We start from the raw sequence: 23,270 nt of genomic DNA on the forward strand, positions 1-23,270 counted from the left end.
AAATAGCAAATGCCTATTAGGCCTACTACAAGCAAAAAGCTTTGTTAGGAAATAGTTTCAAATTCCATTCATACGCACCAGTTTCTCGAGCATGAGATCGAAAAGTAATACTACATTTTTATATACACTACTGGCCATTAAAATTACTACACCACGAAGATGACGTGCTACAGACGCGAAATTTAACAGACAGGAAGAAGATGCTGTGGTAGGCTAAAGATTAGCTTTTCAGAGCATTCACACAAGGTTGGCGCCCGTGGCGACACCTACGTGCTGACACGAGGAAAGTTTCCATCCGATTTCTCATACACAAACAGCAGTTGACCGGAGTTGCCTGGTGAAACGTTGTTGTGATGCCCCGTGTAAGGAGGAGAAATGCGTACCATCACGTTTCCGATTTTGATGAAGGTCGTATTGTAGCCTATCGCGATTGCGGTTTATTGTTTCGCGACATTGCTGCTCGCGTTGGTCGAGATCCAATGACTATTAACAGAATATGGAATTGGTTGGTTCAGGAGGGGAATACGGAATGCCGTGCTGGATCCCAACGATCTCGTATCACTAGCAGTCGAGTTGACAGGCATCTTGTCCGCATGGCTGTAACGGATCGTGCAGCCACGTCTCGATCCCTGAGTCAACAGATGGGGACCTTTGCAAGACGACAACCATCTGCACGAACAGTTCGACGACGTTTGCAGCAGCATGGACTATCACCTCGGAGACCATGGTGCGGATAACCTTGACGCTGCATCACAGACAGGAGCGCCTGCGATGGTGTACTCAGTGACGAACCTAGGTGCACGAATTGCAAAACGTCATTTTTTGGATGAATCCAGGTTCTGTTTACAGAATCACGATGATCGCATCCGTGTTTCGCGACATCGCGGTGAACGCATATTGGAAGTGTGTATTCGTCATCGCCATACTGGCGTATCACCCGGCGTGATGGTATGGTGTGCCATTGGTTACACGTTTCGGTCACCTCTTATTTGCACTGAGAGCACTTTGAACAGTGGACGTTACATTTAAGATGTGTTATGACCCGTGGCTCTACACTTCATTCGATCCCTTCGAAACCCTACATTTCAACAGGATAATGCACGACCGCATGTTACAGGTCCTGCACGGGCCTTTCGGGTACAGAAAATGTTCGACTGCTGCCCTTGCCAGTATATTCTCCAGATCTCTCACCAACTGAAAACGTCTGGTCAATGGTTGCCGAGCAACTGGCTGGTCACAATACACCAGTCACTACTCTTGATGAACTGTGGTATCCTGTTGAAGCTGCAAATGCCCAGGCGTATCAAGGCCGTTATTATGGCCAGAGGTGGTTGTTCTGGGTACTGATTTCTCAGGACCTATGCACCCAAATTGTGTGAAAATGTAATCACGTCAGTTCTAGTATAATACATTTGTCGAATGAATACCCGTTTATCATCTGCATTTCTTCTTGGTGTAGCAATTTCAATGGCCAGTAGTGTAAATTTGAAATTGTCTTATTCCTCCATAATTTGTGTGATGTCCCCATTTCTTCTCCTTCCTCGTTGTGACAAACAATCTTGTCGTCAACTCTGTGGCTATTCCTGACATTGTCAAAATTTGGTTCAAATGGCTCTGAGCACTATGGGACTTAACTGCTGAGGTCATCAGTCCCCTAGAACTTAGAACTAATTAAACCTAACCAACCTAAGGGCATCACACACATCCATGCCCGAGGCAGGATTCGAACCTGCGACCGTAGCGGTCGCACGGTTCCAGACTGTAGCGCCCAGAACCGCTCGGCCACTACGGCCGGCGTCAGAATTTGTTCGCCGATTAACTTCACTAACCGTGCCAAAACCACAGGTTTAGTTATCCCGTGATTATTTGATGGTTAGGCGTTATTACATGTTCGTACAATATGTTTTCCACATTACTTCCAGAACAGAACTTAAGCGGCTGCTAGTTGGGGACTGTACTACTGGTCCTCACTAGTGTACCGATCTGGCCAAAAATTTGCCAAAATTTTATTTTCTTGGATACACCGAGAAGATAATACGTAATCTTTCTCACCTGTTATTCCTGTCAGTCGTTTATTTCCATTCTGGTAATCTGAATCTATGGATTTCGCTATTAATAACAACAACACTCATCATTCGCAACCCGAATCAACCATATAATCAGACAGCGATTGGCATTCATCCGTTCGGCTTTACTCTGCTCAGCTCCAGCTCATATAGCCCCGTCCCGTTTTGTCTGCAGAAAGTTTATTTCCAGCTGCAACTAGCATTCTCATGACAGTGACATCACGTACACTATGCATGCATTCAAAAATTAACTTACATTTCGTTCAGAAATCAACTTAAAATGTGTTCAAAATTGTTCATAGACCAACAGAGAAGCGTTTCAAAATCATATGAATAATCGATACACCAACGAGCGCTGGATGCTAGGCGCTTTGCGACACAAGTTTTTTTCCTCAAGACCATGAATTTGGAGCCCCTTTTCCCGGTAGCATCTAGCTGCTTGCTGCGACTGCTTGTACAGCCAACAGCGACTTCTTGTAGCCAGAAGCGGGAGAACCGACTACTCAAACGCGACTCAACTGCGCATGCGCATGAGACCTCTAGTAACTGCTAAAGCAAATCTAATGTAAACAGTTGTGACTTCACGCTTATCGGAGGCAATTTGTTGTTATGAAGCATTGCATAGTCTTCCTAAAGCCTTTGACACATTTTACAGTTAGCAGACGCTCACGAGCACTGTGTCGTCGTCGTATATGGCGCATATCCTTTGCAAATTAAGTTATTTTCGTTTTTTCTCTCGTTTATGTTTTATTGTTGAAGTATTATTCTGCGACAGCAGGGTACAGTAATATCCTGAGTATCGGTTCTTACCAGCCAAAATTACAAAAATTTAAATGAAAACTAAATTTTAAAAAATCCTGGGTTTTTCCCGGTTTTCTCCCGGGTCGTATACACCTTGTTATTTTACAGGTACTGTGTGATTATTTTTTTTTCAAGAAATGCATAAGTACATACATAGCATACAAACTGCCAGAGATTGCCACAATGTTCTTACCGTTTTGCTTTGCTTTAGGGCGCAAAAAGCAACTGGGGTCACACATGCCCAAGTCAAAACTATAGAACACGAACACAGAGAGGAGTTAAACGACTATATGTCAGTCCTATTGGAAAGAATAGGAGACAATTAAAAACAGGGATGTGGAAAAAGTCTAAAAAAACACCATACGGAAATGGAGGTCCAAAACTAAAAGTTAAATGGTCTTCACCATATTTCTTCGGCAGACAAAAAGTAAAACGCAGTTGACAACTCGCGTGTCATTCACTAAAACAAACCCAAGTTGGAACCTAAATGGGTAAAAAAAGGGCATTCCAGCAGGAAGTGGCTAACAGTTAAAATTTGGGCACAATGTGTACAAAGTGGTGCGGTAGCGCCAGTTAGCAAATGACAATAACTAAAAAGGTAGTGCCCAATACGCAGCTGAGTTAAAATAACCTCCTCCCGACGGGAGCGTGGAGAGGACGTCATCTGAGGTGCCGCGAGAGGTTGAATACGCCAAAGCTTATTGTGAAGGGAGGACCATAGGCGATGGCAAAGGGACAACACCTCCTGACAGATGGTAACACAGACATCGGGGGGAACATAGGTAATCGTGGGCTGAGGTATTAGGACTGAAGCCTTGGCGGCAGCGTCAGCAGCCTCGTTTCCTGGTAGACCAAAATGACCAGGGACCCACAGGAACATCACACAGGGTCCACCGAGAGTGAGCACTTGACAGTTTTCCTGGACCCACTTCACTAAGGGATGAGCAGTGTACAATGCACAGACTTTGGAGAGCTCCGAGTGAGTCTGAACTGAGGACACAAAAGAGAACACTGTCGCCAGATGTACTCTGTAGACTGATACAGGGTGAAGAGCTGTGATGTATATATTCTGATGAGTGTGCCACAAGCCAATATCGGAAGACATGGGTGCCAATGATGAAGGCACACCTGACCCCACAGTCAGTCTGAGAGCCATCACTGTATACAAAGGTACTATCGTGAAGTTCCATGAGAAGGTCATGAAACTGAAGGTGATAGACTGAGGCTGGAGTAGTGTCCTTAGGAAGTAAATGAAGGCCAAGGTTAACATGTGCCATTTCACAAACCCAAGGTGGTGAAGGGTTCACACCCGCCGGGAAAGGTGCAGGTAGCGCGTAGTTAAGCCACTGTAGTGAGTGGTGAAAGTGGACTCCAGGAGGTGACAGAAGGGGGACGAGCCCCCATACTGACAATCAAAGGAAGCATCAAAGAATGAGGCATAGGAGGAGTAGCCACACATGGCAGACAAATGGCACGCATACCTGCTGAGGAGAAAGTCACGGCATTAGGACAGTGGTAGTTCAGCAGCTTCAGCATACAGACTCTCAACCGGGCTTGTGTAGAAGTCGCCTGTGGCTGAACGGATGACATGATAGTGGACAGTGTTGAGACAGCTTAAGAGGGATGGGCGTGCAGACACATGAACAAAGCACCCATAGTCAAGTTTCAAACAGACAAGGGACTGGTACTTTCCTATCGAGTGTGAGCCCCAGAAATTTTGTAGTTTCAACGAATGGGAGGGCAAAAGGCCCAGGATGAGATGGTGGCAGAAACCACTTGCGTAAGCAGAAATTCATATAGACTGTTCTGTCAGTGAGACAGGTCCATTGAGAACTGCAATAGGTGGCAAAATCATCAACAAAAAAAGCCGGAGATGCCCGGCGGCAGACAGGCCATTATAGGGTTAACGGCAATAGCAAGGACGGCGACACTCAGGATGGAATCCTGAGAAGTGTGTCCAACAAGGCAAAACTCTCATGCACCATGAAATCTTACAAAAATGGCTGAAGGAAACAGGGCAAGAAGCCACGGAAGCCCCACGTGTAAAGAGTATGGAGGATAACAGTTCTCTAGTAGGTGTTGTAGGCCTCATCCAAATCGAAAAACACAGCCACAGTCTGGGATTACCACAGAAAACCATTCATGACATGCGTGCACAAAGTAATGAGAGGGTAACGACAGAACACCGCACTCGAAATCCACATTATGCATTCATGAGTAAATGGTGAGACTCTAGCCACCTCACCAGCTGAACATGAATCATACATTCCATCATCATGCAAACGCAGCTGGTAAGAGAGATGGGGCAGTAGCTAGAAGGAAGGGTTTTGTCCTTACCGGGCTTAGGTATGGGTACGACAGTAGCTTCATGCTAGCTTCTGGGAAATGTGCCCTCTGCCCAGATGTGGTTGTACATGTTAAGCAGAAACTGCTCACCCACAAGAGAAAGGTGCTGCAACATCTGAATGTGGATGGCGTCTGGTCCTTGGGAAGAGGATCAGGATGAACTGAAAGCATGATCTAGTTCCCTCATAGTAAAGGCGGCATTGTAGCACTCACGATTTGGAGAAGAGAAGGGTATCGTCCGATCCTTCTACACTCATTTCCGATTGAGGAAAGCAGGGTGATAGTGGGAAGAGCTCAAAACTTCCGCAAAATGGCTGCCCAAGGTGTTGGAGATATCAATAGGGTCCACAATGACATCGTCTGCTACTGTCAGGCCGAAATTGGGGAATGGATCTTTGTTCCAGAGAGCCGTCTGAGATTGGCTCATACAACAGAGGAAGGGCTGGAACTGAAATGAAATCCAGCTAGCTCTTCTGCTATCCGAAAGAACGTGACAGCACTTTGCACCCATCTGTTTATAATGTATGCAGTTTGCCAGCATAGGGTGGTGGTTAAAAATGCGAAGAGTATGCCTACGTGCGCAAATTGCCACAGCATTCCTCAGTCCACCAAGGGACTGGGACATGACAGTGTAGAAAGGAAGTGCAGGGGATGGATCGTTCTGCAATGGTATGGATAACTTTGGTGACATAGTCCACCTCGTCATCACAACTGGGGAAATATTTTTCTTTGAAGATCGCCAGGGAGGAGTAAAGCTGCCAGTCAGGCTTAGTAAGCTGCCATTTGAGTGTGCATGCAGATGGGGTAGGGGTTAGCAAACAGAGAGCACACAGGAAATGGTCGCTTGAGTATGTGTCAGAAAGAACGGACCACTCAAGACTAGGGGCAAGATGGGCAGTGCAGAAGGATAGGTCCAAATGGGAATTGGTGTGCGAGGAATCGGAAAGGAAAGTGGGTACTCCAGTGTTAAGGCAGAAGAGGTTAAGTTGGATAAGGTCAGCAAAGAGGGCACCTCTCTGACAGGCCCTGGGAGAACCCCAAAGGGGATGATGCACATTAAAGTCACTGAGTAGCAAAAATGGGGGAGGTACCTGCCTAATGAGCTGAATGAAGTCTGCCCTGGTGACATTAAATGACGGAGGTACATAAATGGTACAGAGGGAAAAAGTCCGGAGGGGAAGGAAAACGAACTGAAACAGCTTGAAAATGGGTAGTCAGGGAGATGGATTGACTGAGTGTCATCCTGAATGAGCAGCTTGACACTCCCATCAGATAGAATGCTGACTTCAGGGGGAGTGTCAAAACGAATCGGTAAGAAATGTGAAACCTCAAAGCGGTCGAGGGGGCGCAATTTTGTTTCCTGAAGGCAGAGTACAAGGGGACGCTGCGATGCTAAAAGCAGTCACAAATCCTCTTTGTGGGACTGAAGGCCGCAAAAATTCCATTGGAGGAGAGTTATGATGAGGAAGAGATGTAGGGGTGTCATTCGGCAGCTGCCGAGAGACAACGGGGGAAGAAGTGCTTCTACAGGGCACAGAAGCTGGAGGATCCTGCTCCATGGAGTCCACAGAAGCATCAGCTTGCTTGTGCGGTTGGTCTGTGGAGTCCAACGCTGGAAAACGGTTGTTAGTGTGCACCAGCAACATGGTGGCTGGCTGACCAGCCGGCCTAAGGTATCATGTGCCGACACCATTGAAGGCGATCTTTGAGGTGGTGAAAGAGAAGACCGTTTGCCTTTGGTGGACTTCTTCAAGCCTTTCCAGTTAGATGAAGACTGAGGTGTTGTTTGGTTGGATGGATAGACGAAGTCTTCACAGGAGTACTACTCCTGTCCTTTCCGGCCTATCGGTTGTGTAGCTGGTGGTTTCGTCCCTTGAGGCGAGAGTTTGATGGCTTGTTGCACAGCTGGATGGGGGTATGGCGATGCTACCTTGACACTGGGCGATTTCACAACCTCTGAGCTGAACTGGAGGTCGCATGTCTGTGTGGCCATGTCCTTCATGGGGTGAGGGGTAAGAAGAATTGAACTATAGGTACCATATGGAAGAACACAGGTTTTGTGACTAGCCAGTAACTTGCAAGCAACCGGATAAGGCACCTTATCCTTTACCTTGATCTCTTTAACAGCCCTCTCATCAAATTAACATGGGACACTCCCGAGAGGAGGCGTCATTGCCACTACTGCAGTTGATACAGCGGGGAGGAGGAGGTGGAAAATCGCCCTTGTGTGCATCGTTACCACAGGTGACACATTTGGCTGTATCGACAAGACGTTCTAGTGTGGTTGAAACAATGACACTAGTACCAGCACATCGAGTTTGGAAGGTAAGGTCAGACGGTAATAATTTAATAGCCTTCTTTGAGCTTAGGTGGAAGTACCACTCTATCAAAGCTGAGAAAGCGACTGCAGGTGGGCACTAAGGAAGAATCTACCTTTTTCATTATACGATGAACCCCAATGACATCCTGGTCAGAGAGGTAAGATTCTATTTCAGCGTTGGTTAGACTGTCGACCAGCCTGGCGTAACTTACAGCACGGAAAGAATTCAAAGTTCTATGGGCCTCTACACGAACAGGGTAACCATGGAGAAGTGAGGCAGCAAGCAGTTGCTGTGCTTGAGAATCAGAAGTGGTCTTCAAAAGCAAAGTGCCATTCTGTAAATGAGAACAGGATTTCACAGGGCCAGCAAATGCATCTACACCTTTGTGAATAATAAACGAATTTACCGTGGCGAAGGACTGACCGTCTTCAGTACGTAACACCACGAGGAACCTTGGTGCAGAAGGAAGAGTCTTTGAATCATTACTCCCTTGCGTTTATGTTTTGTGGATGATTGCCAGTGTCTTCAATGGCGCGCTCCTTCGAACTGGGGGCCCCCTTCACAAGGGGGCGGCGCATCCGCTTTAAGTGATTGTTCATACCTCAGGTCACACCTCCTGAACACCTGAAAGAGGGACCAATGGGCAATTTGAGAAGGTTACAGCTCAGGCAATCACCCCTCCCTGGGCCCGGTCTGTTCCAGGGGGTATGTGCGAACCCTACCTGTCGACCTGGGGCTGGAAAATACACGTTACGCAGTCACCTGTTACGCGTCAGACATGTGGGCCGGCCTTCAGGGGCACATGGGGAGGAAGACGATAAAAAAAGAGGACCCTCGAATGCCGAAGCAGAGGAACGAGTGGAGGAAAACAAAGAAAGGAAAAGAGAGCAAAAAACAAAGGTGACACTGTTTGCACATCAGCAACAGAATGTGGAACATTCCCAATATTATCCCCGACTTGTTCCCAAAGGGAGGGGAAAAAGGAAACGAGGAGGAAAGACATGCAGCATGAAAGGGAAAAAATGCTGGAAAGGATGGGGCTCTGTGGTAGCCAAGCACGAACACACCAAAGAGTGGCGAGCCATGTGCAGGGCAATGTTCTCATTGTCCATACTTTCCAATATATAAATTACTTTCTAAGTGCCAAAATGTATTAGAATAAATAAAATGTCTACAAAATGCTGCACTGTAATCCCGAAAGTAACGTCTCCTATTATTTTGTAAGTACATAGACCTGTTTATTTATACAATAGTTTACAGCTTGAACATTTAGCTATTTTTCGACATAATCGCCATTTCTGTCGATGCATTTTTGTAGACACTGTGGCAGTTTTTGTATGCCCATGTTATACCAGCTTGCCATCATGCTGTTAACAAAGTTATGAACTGGCGTGATTGTTGCTTGTTCTCAGGTGTAAAGTGGTATGCCCAGGTTTCGTCACCCATGACAATCGAGTCCAGAAAGTTGTCCTGTTCAGCTGCAAGGCAGTGAAGAAATGCGCGGGAAGCATCAACACGTTGCCGCATGTGGTCCTCTGTCAGCATGCGTGGCACCCGTCTTGTGCACACCTCCTGGTAGTTCAACGTTTCCGTTAAAATTCTGTGACCAATGCTACAGGGAAACCTCAGGAACCAACGTGCAGAGATCATCCAGGGTGAAACTTCCTGGCAGATTAAAACTGTGTGCCCGACCGAGACTCTAACTCGGGACCTTTGCCTTTCGCGGGCAAGTGCTCTACCATCTGAGCTACCGAAGCAGGTTTACAGAAGCTCTCCTGCGAACCTTCGCAGGAGAGCTTCTGTAAAGTTTGGAAAGAAGGAGACGAGATACTGGCAGAAGTAAAGCTGTGAGTACGGGACGCGAGTCGCACTTCGGTAGCTCAGATGATAGAGCACTTGCCCGCGAAAGGCAAAGGTCCCGAGTTCGAGTCTCGGTCGGGCACACAGTTTTAATCTGCCAGGAAGTTTCATATCAGCGCACACTCCGCTGCAGAGTGAAAATCTCATTCTGGAATCATCCAGGGTGACCCACTGATCTTCACCAATGCTTTTCTCAACCTTCTCCTCAGAAATTAACAGTCTCCCACTCCTTAGTCCTTTGTGAATTTCGGTCCGACCAGCTGGTAACTCTCTACACCGCTTACAAACATTTTTGACATCCAAGCACGACTCACCATACACTTCCGTCAATTGGCAATGGATTTCAATCAGCACAGTCCCTTTACGTTCAAAACCCGATAAACTGCATGCAGTTCGCACTTGGCAGTAACATCCAACAGGAGCTCCATTCTCAACAGCTGCCAAGCAAAGACTGAGCGCCCCAGCGGGACGTGCGCATGTTTACACACAGCGTGTGAAGCACTCTTCATAAAAGTGTGACCAACTGCCACACACAGTTTTGTACTTATAAAAAAAAAATAGGAGACCTTACTTTTGTGATTACCCTCGTACATTGTACTTGTGGCGAGACAGTCGCACTTCATGAAATCCATCGCCTGTGGCCTCTGGTCTGCCGAAGAGCACTGCAGTCCTGGGTCCTTGGATAAACTATGAAAATCCGCCACATTATGCCACACACAAACAGACCCAGACTGCAGGCAGGTTGGTGAGACTAGATCCAATGGTCAGGGCTTGCGCATTAGTGGGAAATGATGGGCTTCAGATCAGCAGGCCCGATCTGTTAGAGATACCCACAGAAATGGTCTGCAGTTTTGGCCTGTCATGGAAGTCCACTCGAGTGGCCAGCTATTTACATGTCAAAGACGCCATGTTGACAATATGAGATCACGTTAATCAATCCATGCAACATAACTTGCGCAAATGCTCAGAATCAATACTCATGAGGATAGGTAGCAACTCACCGTAAACATGATCAGCGAGTCGCAAACAGGCACGTAGAACAATCACAACTAAATTTTTGGCCATAGCCTTGTCAGAGACCAAGAGCATACAGACATTCACACAGTCCCTCACACAGCTGATGCATACATGGCAGCCATCTCTTGTCACTTCTTCAACTATCTCTAATAATCAGATCCAAACAAACCACTCCTTTGCCTCCCTGCCTCTCATTGGCAGCTACACACACACACACACACACACACACACACACACACACACACAAAGTACAAAATGTTTCCAGCAAATGTTCTTTAGCTGTCAGGGGGACATCAGCATGATTGCCTTCGTTGTAGCTTTGTTTTTTACATAGATATGAACTGCACTTTGACTTTTTTAATCGGCACCCTGTATTTTTTATTCATTAATTAATTTCCTCTCCTTAAGATCCATTAAAAAATTTATCACAGTGTACCATTCACTGAAAAACAACGTTATTAATTACATATCACACCACTGACTGAGCCCGGGACCATCCACTTGCTGGAGTTGTCAGAATACCAATGAAAACCAAGTAAACTGAATGAAATAATTATTTACTGCTTCCATTGTTGCCTGCTGAAGAGAATTACAAGCAAGCACGATAAGTTCCTGCATGTCCTCTGGAGTTTTTGTAATACAGCAATAGATAACGTCTTTAATGCATCCCCAAAGAAAAAAGTCCAGAGGATTTAAATTATGAGACCTAGCAGGCCAAGTAACTGTTCCTCCTCGACCAGTCCATCTGGCAGGATACCTTCGGTTCAGAACGTGATGTGCACACAAGGCATTATGTGCTGAACATACATCGTTTTGATACCACATAAGCATTCTGGTTCTTAGCAGCACTTCACCCAGAAGAAGAGGAAGAAGAATTCATCTGAGGAATTTGGCATACGCTGTGCCATTTAGACCACAATTGATGAAATAAGGGCCAATAATTGTAGTACCAAGCATCCCACACATTAACTCTCCACTGCTGCTGATGTTCCACCTGTCTAAGCCATCGTGGGTTGTTGCTGGACCAATAATGCATGATCCTTGTATTTACCTGTCCTTTGAGAAGAAACTTTCATCTGTAAATAGAACATTGGAGAAGTAGTTCAGGTTGGTGAGGATTTGCTGCATTTCACCTACCTTCAACACCAACAATAAGAGAAACATTATGTCGATGCAGTTTGTAGGAAGGACAGCCTTTACTGTATGCCTACTGTACACAACAGCATTTAAAATGACTAAACTACTGTACTAAATGTACTCGTACATAAGAAAACAGTATTGCAATTACTGTTCTGCTAACTTACTTTCCCCATAGGTGAGTAGCATTTCTACCTTCGCTTCATTGGTGTACATTCTACTCACACAACTCTTGAACTGATGATGTTTGATGGAATGACAGGTGTGCATTCTACTTATGTTTACATTTCTCCCCTGTCAACATCAGCATGTGGATGTGTTAAATTATCCTGAATACCTGCACTATGCACTGAGAGTGTCAATGTCAATGTTGTTTTAAGTAATTAATAATGTTGTGTTTCAGTGAATGGTACACTGTGATACATTTATGAATAGGTCTTTAGGAGAGAAACTGAATTACCGAATTAAAAATACAGGGCACCATTTAAAAGAGTCATACCACTGTTCATATCTTTGTAAAAAACAAAGCTACAACAAAGGCAATCATGCTGATTGATGTTCCCCTGATGGCTAAAGAACATTTGCTTGAAACATTTTCTAATTTGCATCTGGACAAACAGTTATTTAGGGTGGTCAAGGTAAATTGGACACCCTGTATATAGTTAGTTCTTGTGTATGCCGTAAGCCCCTTCCTGGAAATTTACAATCCCAAATTTTCCTTGCTTTTGCTTTTCATGCCTTTAATAAAAATATTAATAAATACAATATACTGAGTATTATTCCAGTTTATTTGCAGTATAAGTTTTTGCGTAGGGACTCCACTACCACAACCCTCATATTATTGTTCTGAAGTCTTCCCATGGAGCCAACTGCTGGCTGGAAAGTAAGCTAACAAACGTGCCAAACCTCACGGGACCAGTGTGAAAAATGCTATTGCTTCTAAATGCTTGGTCATCTGGAGCTCTCACTTCTGTCCCTTTCAGTTCTGGCAAAGCCCTGCAGGTGCAACAAATTTAGTTTAAATTGGTAATGATGGATAGGTGTCCCATTTTATACACTCATTCCACTCACTCTGCCAAAAAAAAGTGTTATTAACTAAAGTAACTATACACACAAAGTTAACTATTGTTATCACTAGACACACAGATGGAACTATTACAATGAATATTTATTTCTGAGTCATGTGTTGATAAAATGATAAGCTCACAAACTTCAATGAGTTGTCCACATGATTATATTAAAGTCCCAAAACCGTGTGACACACAAAACTGATAAACAGGTACTTCATGTAAACTTTACTATTTTATTAATCATTGAAGTTACAAACTTCAGATTTTTATATAAGTTTACAAATGTTACTGCCAACCTTAAGGTGAAATTTCATGACAATCTGAACAATATATGAAAACAATGAAAATGTACACAATACAGCAACCTGAAAAATGGCACATTAGCTTGTTACAGGCATCCAGCCTGACCATGTGTCACTTTGCACTGCAGCAGAACAAATTATTCTCTATAATGTGACAATGCTGGACTGCAGGACACTCCATAACACATCTAGACGAACAGTAATAATTAAAATTTACAGCCTTCTTTAGCAACTACATTGTCACATACACCAGGCTTACAAAATAAAGAGAACACACAATGTTCCTAAAAAAGAAGTACACACTGCACTTTTTCCCAGGGGCAGCTAAATTGGGATTGGCTCTATGCCAGTTTCCTTACAATCTCTCAGAACTGGTTGGGTGTGCAACAGATTGAACAGTCACCATTGTCAAGCTAAGAAACTAATCTCTCAATACTGTCATTAATAAATTAATGAAACTCATCGAAGCAAAGTAGCTTGTTTGTTTTACAAGTTATTTTGTTCACAACATGAAGTATGTGACAGATTCACAGTAATTACCCGTAATAAAATATACTGAAATTTTTGTGTGTGTTTTATAATTTTTTCAAAAATTATTTCATGTAGTATCAAGGTCAAGTGTGAAAGTGCATATTTTTGTATTTGCAGTAACAGTAATGCGAAGAGGTAAGTCCAAGAGAATGATAATGTGAAATTTCACATATAGTCTCATCAGGATCAGTATCAATAGTGTGTACCTCTGAAGTGGGGAAGTACAGATAAACTGAAATAGGTGGCCAATGGAGTAAGACATGGTGAGCGTGGTTGCCCTGCAGAGTCCCAACCTCAAGTATACCAGGAGTGTCTCCTAACAACTGTCAGATTTCATCTGGTCGCCCAATGTCAACAGAAAGCATCCATTTGTTTCCCCCATTCCAATCATTTTTAAAGCAGAACTTAATGTGCTCATAGGACAGAGCAGTGCAACATTATTGTACTGCAGTATTTATTTTAGTGATCTTTAGTAAAACAGGCAATAAAACAGAAATAGTAATTAGTACTCCAGCAGCGAGTCATGTGCCACCCTGCCACGCACTATCTGCTTCTGCCTTACTGCAGTGCATCTTGGGCACTGCTGGAGTGCTCTGCATTCTTCATGTTTCATTATCCCTTTCAATAAATATCAGTAAAATGAATATCGCACTAGACGAGTCGTTCCCAGCCTTCCTGAGACCATTACCTGCGAGTGTAACCCAATATTATCTATTATCCGCCCCCCCCCCCTCCTCCCTCTACCACATCAATATCAGCTGATTAATTCATTTTTCCATGGCAAATTTCTGTGAACATTTATTTTTAGAATGATAAAGATATTTAATTCTTGTAGGTCTTTTATTGAAACACAAACCAAGTCAATGAGGCGACTGGCACTTTATATTTCGAATAACCCCTTTTTATCAATGTTCAAATGTGTGCGGAATCTTATGGGACTTAACTGCTAAGGTCATCAGTCCCTAAGCTTACACACTACTTAACCTAAACTATCCTAAGGACAAACACACACACCCATGCCCGAGGGAGGACTCTAACCTCCGCTGCCCTTTTTATAGAATGAAGCAATTCTCAGTACATCCCAAGTGCTACCTACAACTCCTCAGTAATCAAAGCTATCTACATTTAGGGTAGACACTTTACTGAACATACTTTGTATGCATCACTGCTCTTCCTAACAACACTCATTTCAAGCCTATACTGCAAACCTATTTAAAATCAATGAGGTTAAAATGTGAGTACTATCCATACTATTAATAGATTACTTCTAAAATGACAAACTGGAAGATTTAAGACTGCCAGTGTTGTGCCTGGCCACTGCCACTAACAACAAGAACAACATTGTTTAAGCCCTACAGCATTGTAGCAATTTTTGTTACTTTTGAGAAACATACATCAAGGAAATTAGGTGTTCATTAATGACTAAAAACTACATTGTTAATTCTTTCACTTTATCTAACTGTGTGTGATTACAAGGAACTCTGAAGTATTTGCTTACATAACAAAATAATCTTTAGTATTTCTTCACAGTAACTGAGATAGTCTGCTTTTTCTAACTGATTACCTTCATATATTTTGTATATACCGAGTTAGATATCAAATGCCTCCAGTCATGTAGCATGTCAATACTTTTGCACAGCATTATTAAAACAAGACCTCTTTTTTTTGTTTTTACACAATTTCTATAAATAAGACAGAAAGTGCAGTAATTAATACCTTATTTAGAATACTTGAAAGAAATAGCGTTTCTGAAGTGCATTTCTTCAGTACTAGTAAAAGTAGTTATTTCACTGCTTACTGAAGCTCATGAAGGTGGTAGCAGTTGCATACATCATTTGTTAACTGATAATTTAACTCCTGTTGGTTTTACCATTTTAAAGTTTATGGTACAGAAGTGACTACAGTATTACAGTGTAAATAAATGAAATATTGTTTGAAATTGTGACATCTTAAAGTCTTAAAGATGGCTGTAAATTCAACAACTCTATGGCATGAACTTTGAGGCATTGAAACTACAGCCACCCAGCTGCAAATAAAGGCTTATTGGAACCCTTGACCTAAGTTCTGACAATTCTGAAGTTGTCTTCTTCAGAACATATAATGGCCCTAAAAGTTACATTGGTGGTTACAGAAGTATTTTAAACAAAAAGTAACAGTTACAGACAAATATTTTAAGATAAGTGCACTCACTTGTTACATCACATGTTGATAATGTACACAGAATATAATCAAATGGATCATCATATGGGACACTCATTTTATGAACACAAATAATCACAGCCTTGACATAAGACTCCGGCAACATGGTACTTCAGGTATGTAGATTAAATCCCAAGTATAATGGCCCTGTAATGTAAGAGTCTTGCTGAGGTGTAAGTTTACTTATGTTTATTAAAACACAATCATGGCATCTGGGTTAAAACAGTATGCATATGGCAATTAGTAAAAGCCAGCTACCCAAATTTATGGGTCCTAGCACTGAGGAAAGCTATGTGCAGAGAGCACTAACTGTGTGTGAATACGAAATGTGAACAGACTGCATTGAGTACACAATGTAAATTAAAACGGAGATGAGAACTGTGTCTTGCATAAGCCCACTGTTAATCTAAAATGATAAAACTGAACAGATATAAAAACATGTGTAAAAATGGAACCTTAAAACCACCTTGTAAAAGTAAGAATGCATAGAAATTTTAACATGAATGTAGTAAAAAGTATTAAATTATTATAAAAACTGGAAAGAAGGGGAGGGGGGGTAAGGAGGAAGGTTAAATATGATCTAAAATTTGAAACTTCCATTTAGTATCAACGAAGTTTACGAACAGTAGCTTATGAAATGAATAGTGTGAGGAACGGGGTTGGGACCCCCCAAATAAAATCTGTTAATAGCCAATTCCCAAAATGAGAACTTCCAATTACCATTAGAGAAGTTTACAGCAGATGGAACAGGACAGACAACACATTCCAAATTCACATTAGGCTCAAAACAGTACAACAGTGTATCTAAAGGCTGAAAATAATGCTACATACATGTAAAAATTTTCATACAAATGAAAAAATGTTATTGAATTAATGTAGAGAGAATACGTATTGAGGAAAACGACATGTTTGTCAAAGCTAGTGAGACCAGTAAATGTGCTATATGGCCGTGAGCTGCTCACAGTGGTTGGTTGGTTAGTTTTTGGGGAAGGAGACCAGACAGCGTGGTCATCGGTCTCATCGGATTAGGGAAGGATGGGGAAGGAAGTCGGCCGTGCCCTTTCAGAGGAACCATCCCGGCATTTGCCTGGAGTGATTTAGGGAAATCACGGAAAACCTAAATCAGGATGGCCGGACGCGGGATTGAACCGTCGTCCTCCCGAATGCGAGTCCAGTGTCTAACCACTGCACCACCTCGCTCGGTCTCACAGTGGTGACTGAATTTATTTCACCATGTTCAAGTCTTGTTAACAATTAGTTTTCAACCAAATAAGGTGCTAGGTAACTGCATGCAGGCCATGCACAGAGGCTCTTATTGAAATGGTTAAAGAATATAGAGGAGGGAGGAAGAGGGGAGGGGGAGGGGGAGGCGGAGGTGGGGGGGGGAGGGGGGGGGAGAGAGAGAGAGAGAGAGAGAGAGAGAGAGAGAGAGAGAGAGAGAGAGAGAGAGAGAGAGAGAGAGAGAGAAGCTAATACTGCAGTTGCATTATATGGTGAATACTTTCCATAAAAAGCCCACATCTGAGCAATTACAACCATTTTATTGCCATTCATGATGCAGAGCAATTTAAGGCTGAATACAGAAATAATACTGTGACACTAACCACTGATCAGTAGTCAGAACATGAATACTTCAAGAAATCCAGAAAAACCAGAAGTTGACTTTCTTTCACTTACAAGTGTCACCTGAGCACACACTCATAACCAAAGGACCTCCCAAGACTGAACTCTTATTTGCAGTCTGTGGGAAATCCTTCGGATACCAAGGTATGCTGTACAAAAAATCCTCTTCACAAGTGCACTTTCACTGTCTCTAAACAGATGTCATCCTGTATGCCACTTGGTTCAAACAAATATGTAGAAACAAAAACCAGTCTGTCAACTGCTTTTAAATGTCCTCACAATTAATACTACATACTACTTGACAGAGATTACATTCAAAATTGAAAGACAAATATTTAGTATTCTGACACACAAAATGCACTTCATGTTGACTGTTCTGGAAGTAGAAATAAACATTGCTTCACAAGCCACTACAGGCATGTGGAATGCATTACACTGAAACTTGGCTTCAACTTCCTTGTTGTTTCTCTGCCTTACAAGTTGTCTGCACTAGGTCAGCCTGGATACTGTGTGTGTGGGAGGAAGGGAGGGGCTTAACTGCAGCTCCTCCCAGACACTTGGAGGATGCTTTATGTATGTACGTATAAATTTTGCAGCTCTTTTCATTGCTATGAAACAAACTATATCAGTTAAGTATGTTAAAAATACAATGTATTGTTTACATACAACTTGCAACTTCTATTCCAAGTAGCTACAGTTCATTTAACTAAAATCACATCACTCTTCTTCATTTTGATATAAACGCAACTTTAGCACCTCCCAACACGTAAAGGATTTGCCCAAACTGGTCAATTAACCACAGTTTGTGGCAAGTCTTTTACATGACAGAAGGCGCTGTAATAATTTTCAATAAGTTCAACAAAATGTCTAAGAAGCAGGGAGGTTGACTGCCTGTATCAATGTCTTAGAATGTGGTGAAGACCTTGCCTGCTAATTACCATTTGCAACTGGCCAAGGCTCAATACTGGACCATTGGTTTTCACAGGCAATGTTGCCTCCAGACAAACACATCTGATTTACCCAATAAAAAGATTTAACCTCAATCTTGACAATGGCTGTTTCCCATACCACACTGAACAAGACTGGCATATTCACAAGTTCTCTCTCAGTTCACAATATCTGGGCTCTGGCTAAGGTAGCCTCCATCATACCATTTCTCCCACAAATGCTGGGCCTGCAACAGAAGAGACTGTGTAATTTGAAAAACTAAGTGTTTTGGGTGGTTACGATTTCAAAATAGACCACAACAAGATGTATTAGGGCAATGTACACAGAACAGAAAGGTCCACACTCATGACAATGTGACAATTTAATCTAAATTTTGTATATAAAAGAGTTTCATGAGCACTGTGGCAATGCCTTTCAGGAGCAACTACTAATGATCTCCAATCCTGATACATGTTTACCGAGTTTCCCCACATTACTGGCTCAGATATAATTCAACCCTTTGCTAACAACTGTCAATGGTTGGTTGAAACACCTAATGAGACAATGTGGCACTATTCCAGTAAGAAACTCATCAATGCAGCATGGTGGCCCCAATGTAATGGCATGCTGTTGTCACAAGATGGAAAACAAATTGGTGCAAGAATGTTACCAATGCCCAAGCCTGAAGAACTGCCAGCAGTGCAGTTCACTGATAAGAGCGCAGTGAACCCTTGTGTTCAATAAGGACCACTAGCACCGAGGTTCAACACTACCAGGCTTCCCACCAGTGAAGCCTTCACCTAGCTGTGCTACAAACAGTTGCTCCGGCCTGCAAGTGACCCACTAGCTTTAGGGGGCCACTACTCAGTGCTGTGTGAAGCAGGATACCTACCAGCCTGGCGCAAGAAGTGATGTGTGCAGTGTGGCAGTGGCATGGCTCACATCTGACTCGAAACCCAATAAAAGTAAGGTGGCACAATGTCTTTTTCAAAAGATTATGGTGTTCTGGATTCAGTTAACGTAATTTTTTTTATGTGAATGAAAAAGCTAAATATGTTTCTGCAGTTTCTCAGTAAAACTTACTTTTCATGTAGAAAATTGAAAACAAGTTCACACATTTTATCTGCTATGCAATGTATCACATTCAATTTTGATTAAAAAATAGATTCTTTAGCACTTTTTAGTCTGAAACTTCAGTTTGCTAACTTAATGTCTCCATTATTGCTTATAGTGGTCATGATACTTCAAAATAAACTAACTACTGTGTATATTTTGAAAAATTTATACTGAAAAATAAAGTCACTGGTCAGTTTATATTCGGTACATTTTAGGTAATACATTGCTGTGAACTGAACTTAGTTAACATACCAAAGCCACACTTGTCTCCAGTCTCAAGTAAACAGGTTATGTATTTTGACATTTGGCTGTGATGTGTTACAATGTGTCAGTCAACTCCGGCTATACACTATGCTCAGTTGTGGCTCGTTTTTCTCTATCATAAGGGATTTATGAAGTCAGTCACATTACCATTTTAAATTAACATCGCATTAAAGTTATTTCAAGTTTAAAACTAGAGATAGGTAAAGTTACAGTGGCACAGTTAGCTATATACTGTATTCTCCGGTTTTTCTTTTCTCCGCTAACAGTTTCATTAATGAAGCATTCAGTAACTATTACTGTTCATGTATTAGTCGACAGAAATGGTGTGGCCCAGAGACCAGTGAAAATTAAACTGTATTTTCCTAATGATATACAGAACACAGTATGTTTAAGTTATGTCACCAACATCAGGACATTTGCTGTGAAGGAATTTGAGTCTGCCACAAACTTTGTTGACAGAAGAAGAAATGTTTCAGCAATAAGAAACCATTTAATTTTATCCATATTTTGCAGCTTGAAACACGACTGTATTCAATACACTGGATGTATGAATTAAAGAACGCCTTCAGTTGCAACTTCTTGTGTTTTATTAATTACATGATGCATTTCGGACCCTGTGGGTCCATCATCAGGTGTAATTCGTTTTAATACATGCTATATTTCGTCTCTTGAATGAGGTGAAATGCATATTCATATCACGAAAAGGTTTAATGTTAAGTTATGAGTGTCTCGAATCAAATGCGGAAAATATGTATGTTGTTGTTGTTGGTCTTCAGTCCTGAGACTGGTTTGATGCAGCTCTCCATGCTACTCTATCCAGTGCAAGCTTCTTCCAGTACCTACTGCAACCTACACCTTTCTAAATCTGCTTAGTGTATTCATCTCTTGGTCTCCCTCTACGATTTTTACCCTCCACGCTGCCCTCCAATACTAACTTGGTGATCCCTTGATGCCTCAGACCATGTCCTACCAACCGATCCCTTCTTCTAGTCAAGTTGTGCCACTAACTCTTCTTCTCTCCAATTCTATTCAATACCTCCTCATTAGTTATGTGATCTACCCATCTAATCTTCAGCATTCTTCTGTAGCACCACATTTCAAAAGCTTCTATTCTCTTCTTGCCTAAACTATTTATCGTCCATGTTTCACTTCCATACATGGCTACACTCCATACAAATACTTTCAGAAACAACTTCCTGACACTTCAATCTATACTCGATGTTAACAAATTTCTGTTCTTCACAAACGCTTTCCTTGCCATTGCCAGTCTACATTTTATGTCTTCTCCACTTCGACCATTATCAGTTATTTTGCTTCCCAAATAGCTAAACTTCTTTACTACTTTAAGTGTCTCATTTCCTAATCTAATTACCGCAGCGTCACCCGATTTAATTTGACTACATTCCATTATCCTCGTTTTGCTTTTGTTGATGTTCACCTTATATCCTCCTTGCAAGACACTCCATTCCGTTCAACTGCTCTTCCAAGTCCTTTGCTGTTTCTGACAGAATTACAATGTCATCGGCGAACCTCAAAGTTTTTATATCTTCTCCATGGATTTTAATACCTACTCCGAATTTTTCTTTTGTTTCCTTTACTGCTTGCTCAATATACAGATTGAATAACATCAGGGAGAGGCTACAACCCTGTCTCACTCCCTTCCCAACCACTGCTTCCCTTTCATGCCCCTCGACTCTTATAACTGCCATCTGGTTTCTGTAAAAATTGTAAATAGCCTTTTGCTCCCTGTATTTTACCCCTGCCACCTTCAGAATTTGAAAGAGTATTCCAGTAAACATTATCAAAAGCTTTCTCTATGTCTACAAATGCTAGAAACGTAGGTTTGCCTTTCCTTAATCTTTCTTCTAATATAAGCCGTACATTAAGTATTGCCTCACGTGTTCCAATATTTCTACGGAATCCAAACTGATCTTCCCCGAGTTCGGCTTCTACCAGTTTTTCCATTTGTCTGTAAAGAATTCGCGTATGTATGAAATAGTGGAAAAGGTGAACAGTGTGAACTTACCACATAGTCCAAGAAAAGCGTTTTTAAAGTTTTAGCACCAGCAAACTTTCTTTTCTCCATCGTTTTCGTACATGTCATTTCATTCAAGAGGCACATTTGCACATACGTTTCTAAACATTTCACAGATGTTTTTGTACATGGTATTGTCAAAGATGAATTTATTCTTAGTGCTGAAGATATAACTATTGAACAATTGCCATATGCAGGAGATAAATTTAGGATACGTCTTTAATATTACTTTAGTACCTATAGCTTGCGAAATCTGTTTGTTCATTTAACATAGATTCTGATTTTTTTTATTTTGTGAAGGTATATCTCCAGTTGTTCGAACACATTTAGGGTCTTACCACTGGATTCATTATGTAGTGCTACCGAACTGCTTCTATACTGTTTATGACATGTTTCGTTTCCAACATATGTTTTGCAATTACTGATTTTTCGAAATGGTTTAGCCTGAAAGCATTTCAGTGTTCTTGAAAATGGGTTTTGAAGTTTCTGCCTGTTTTCCCTAGATAGTAGGCAGAATAACAGGGAATGTTACTTTGTACACTCTGCCACTGTTGTATGCTTGTGTATTTGATTTTATGTTATGGACGAGTAAGTTTCCCAACTTATTATTCATTGCGAATGAAATTGTTACGTTTGTTTTTCTGGAAAGGTTAGCGATGTTTCTGTGATATGGGGCCCAGGTATTGGATATTGGCGAATATTCTCTCTTCTTTCACAGTGTGGCCATTCGTTGTCTTACTTTTGTGTACGTGTGTGTTGAAATTGTCAGCTGTTTTGGTTGTGTAGCCATTACTTATGGCAATGCTCTGTATTGCGTCTATCTCATTTTTGAGGGTGTTTTCTTCTAAATCAAGAGAGTGCACTCTGTGTAGCATGGACCTAAATGCAGCATGTTTCAGTGTTGTGGGGTGGCATAATGAGTTGTCAAGTGTTATGTCTGTATATTTCCACAAAAACATAAAATTATGTATAGAACATGAGGACAATTACTGAATCTTAAAATCACCAACAAAAAAGTAAGTTCTGCATACACAGAAAACGCACAAACACAGACGTAACACTGGACAACTCATCATGCCATCCCACCACACAAACATGCTGCTTTTAGGTCCAAGCTACACAATGTACACTACCTTGATTTAGAAGGACACATCCTCAAAAATGAAAAGTTGTGACTAAAGGCATTTCTTTAGTCATACCTCCTATGAATAAGAAAGATTCAGTGGATAACTGTTCTGTAACTCTGGTAAAGTGCCTTGACAGGACAGCAAAATCTGAGGTCTTACATTAAGACAGAATATGAACTGTCATAATCATTTCCCTTCTCATGTAGGTTTCCTTTAATTTTATTGTTCATCCTGATTGTTATTTTTATAGTTTATCTGCCAATTCTTCTGAAACATAATAAAATTAATCTGCTACTGAACTTGTCCTCTCACTACAGAGTAACTTTAAAGAGCAGAGCCTAGAGCAGAGATTTGTTTAATGTTCTGTTTTTATTGATGTATCAGTCTTTCCTATAAAATTATTGTCTGAGGTGATAATGTGGCTTAATTCATTTAATCCCCAGGACTGCCACTTCCTTAGGAAACAACTGTCTGAACAGTGTTCTTTGACACACCTTTTAAGAAATTATAATGCATACTGTCACCAAT

At 41.9% G+C, this 23,270-nt stretch overlaps 1 long non-coding RNA gene across 2 annotated transcripts in view; it reads right to left on the reverse strand.

The window, feature by feature from the left end:
- Positions 1–17,104: 17,104 nt before the first annotated feature.
- LOC124722043 overlaps positions 17,105–23,270 on the reverse strand; it is a 64,232-nt gene continuing 58,066 nt past the window's right edge. For both annotated transcript variants that reach the window (XR_007006435.1, XR_007006434.1), the window contains exon 4: positions 17,105–18,447. This is a non-coding gene — a long non-coding RNA (uncharacterized LOC124722043). The remainder of the gene's footprint in view (positions 18,448–23,270) is intronic.

This window comes from Schistocerca piceifrons, chromosome X, assembly GCF_021461385.2.
Source record: "Schistocerca piceifrons isolate TAMUIC-IGC-003096 chromosome X, iqSchPice1.1, whole genome shotgun sequence".
NCBI classification, from domain to species: domain Eukaryota; kingdom Metazoa; phylum Arthropoda; class Insecta; order Orthoptera; family Acrididae; genus Schistocerca; species Schistocerca piceifrons.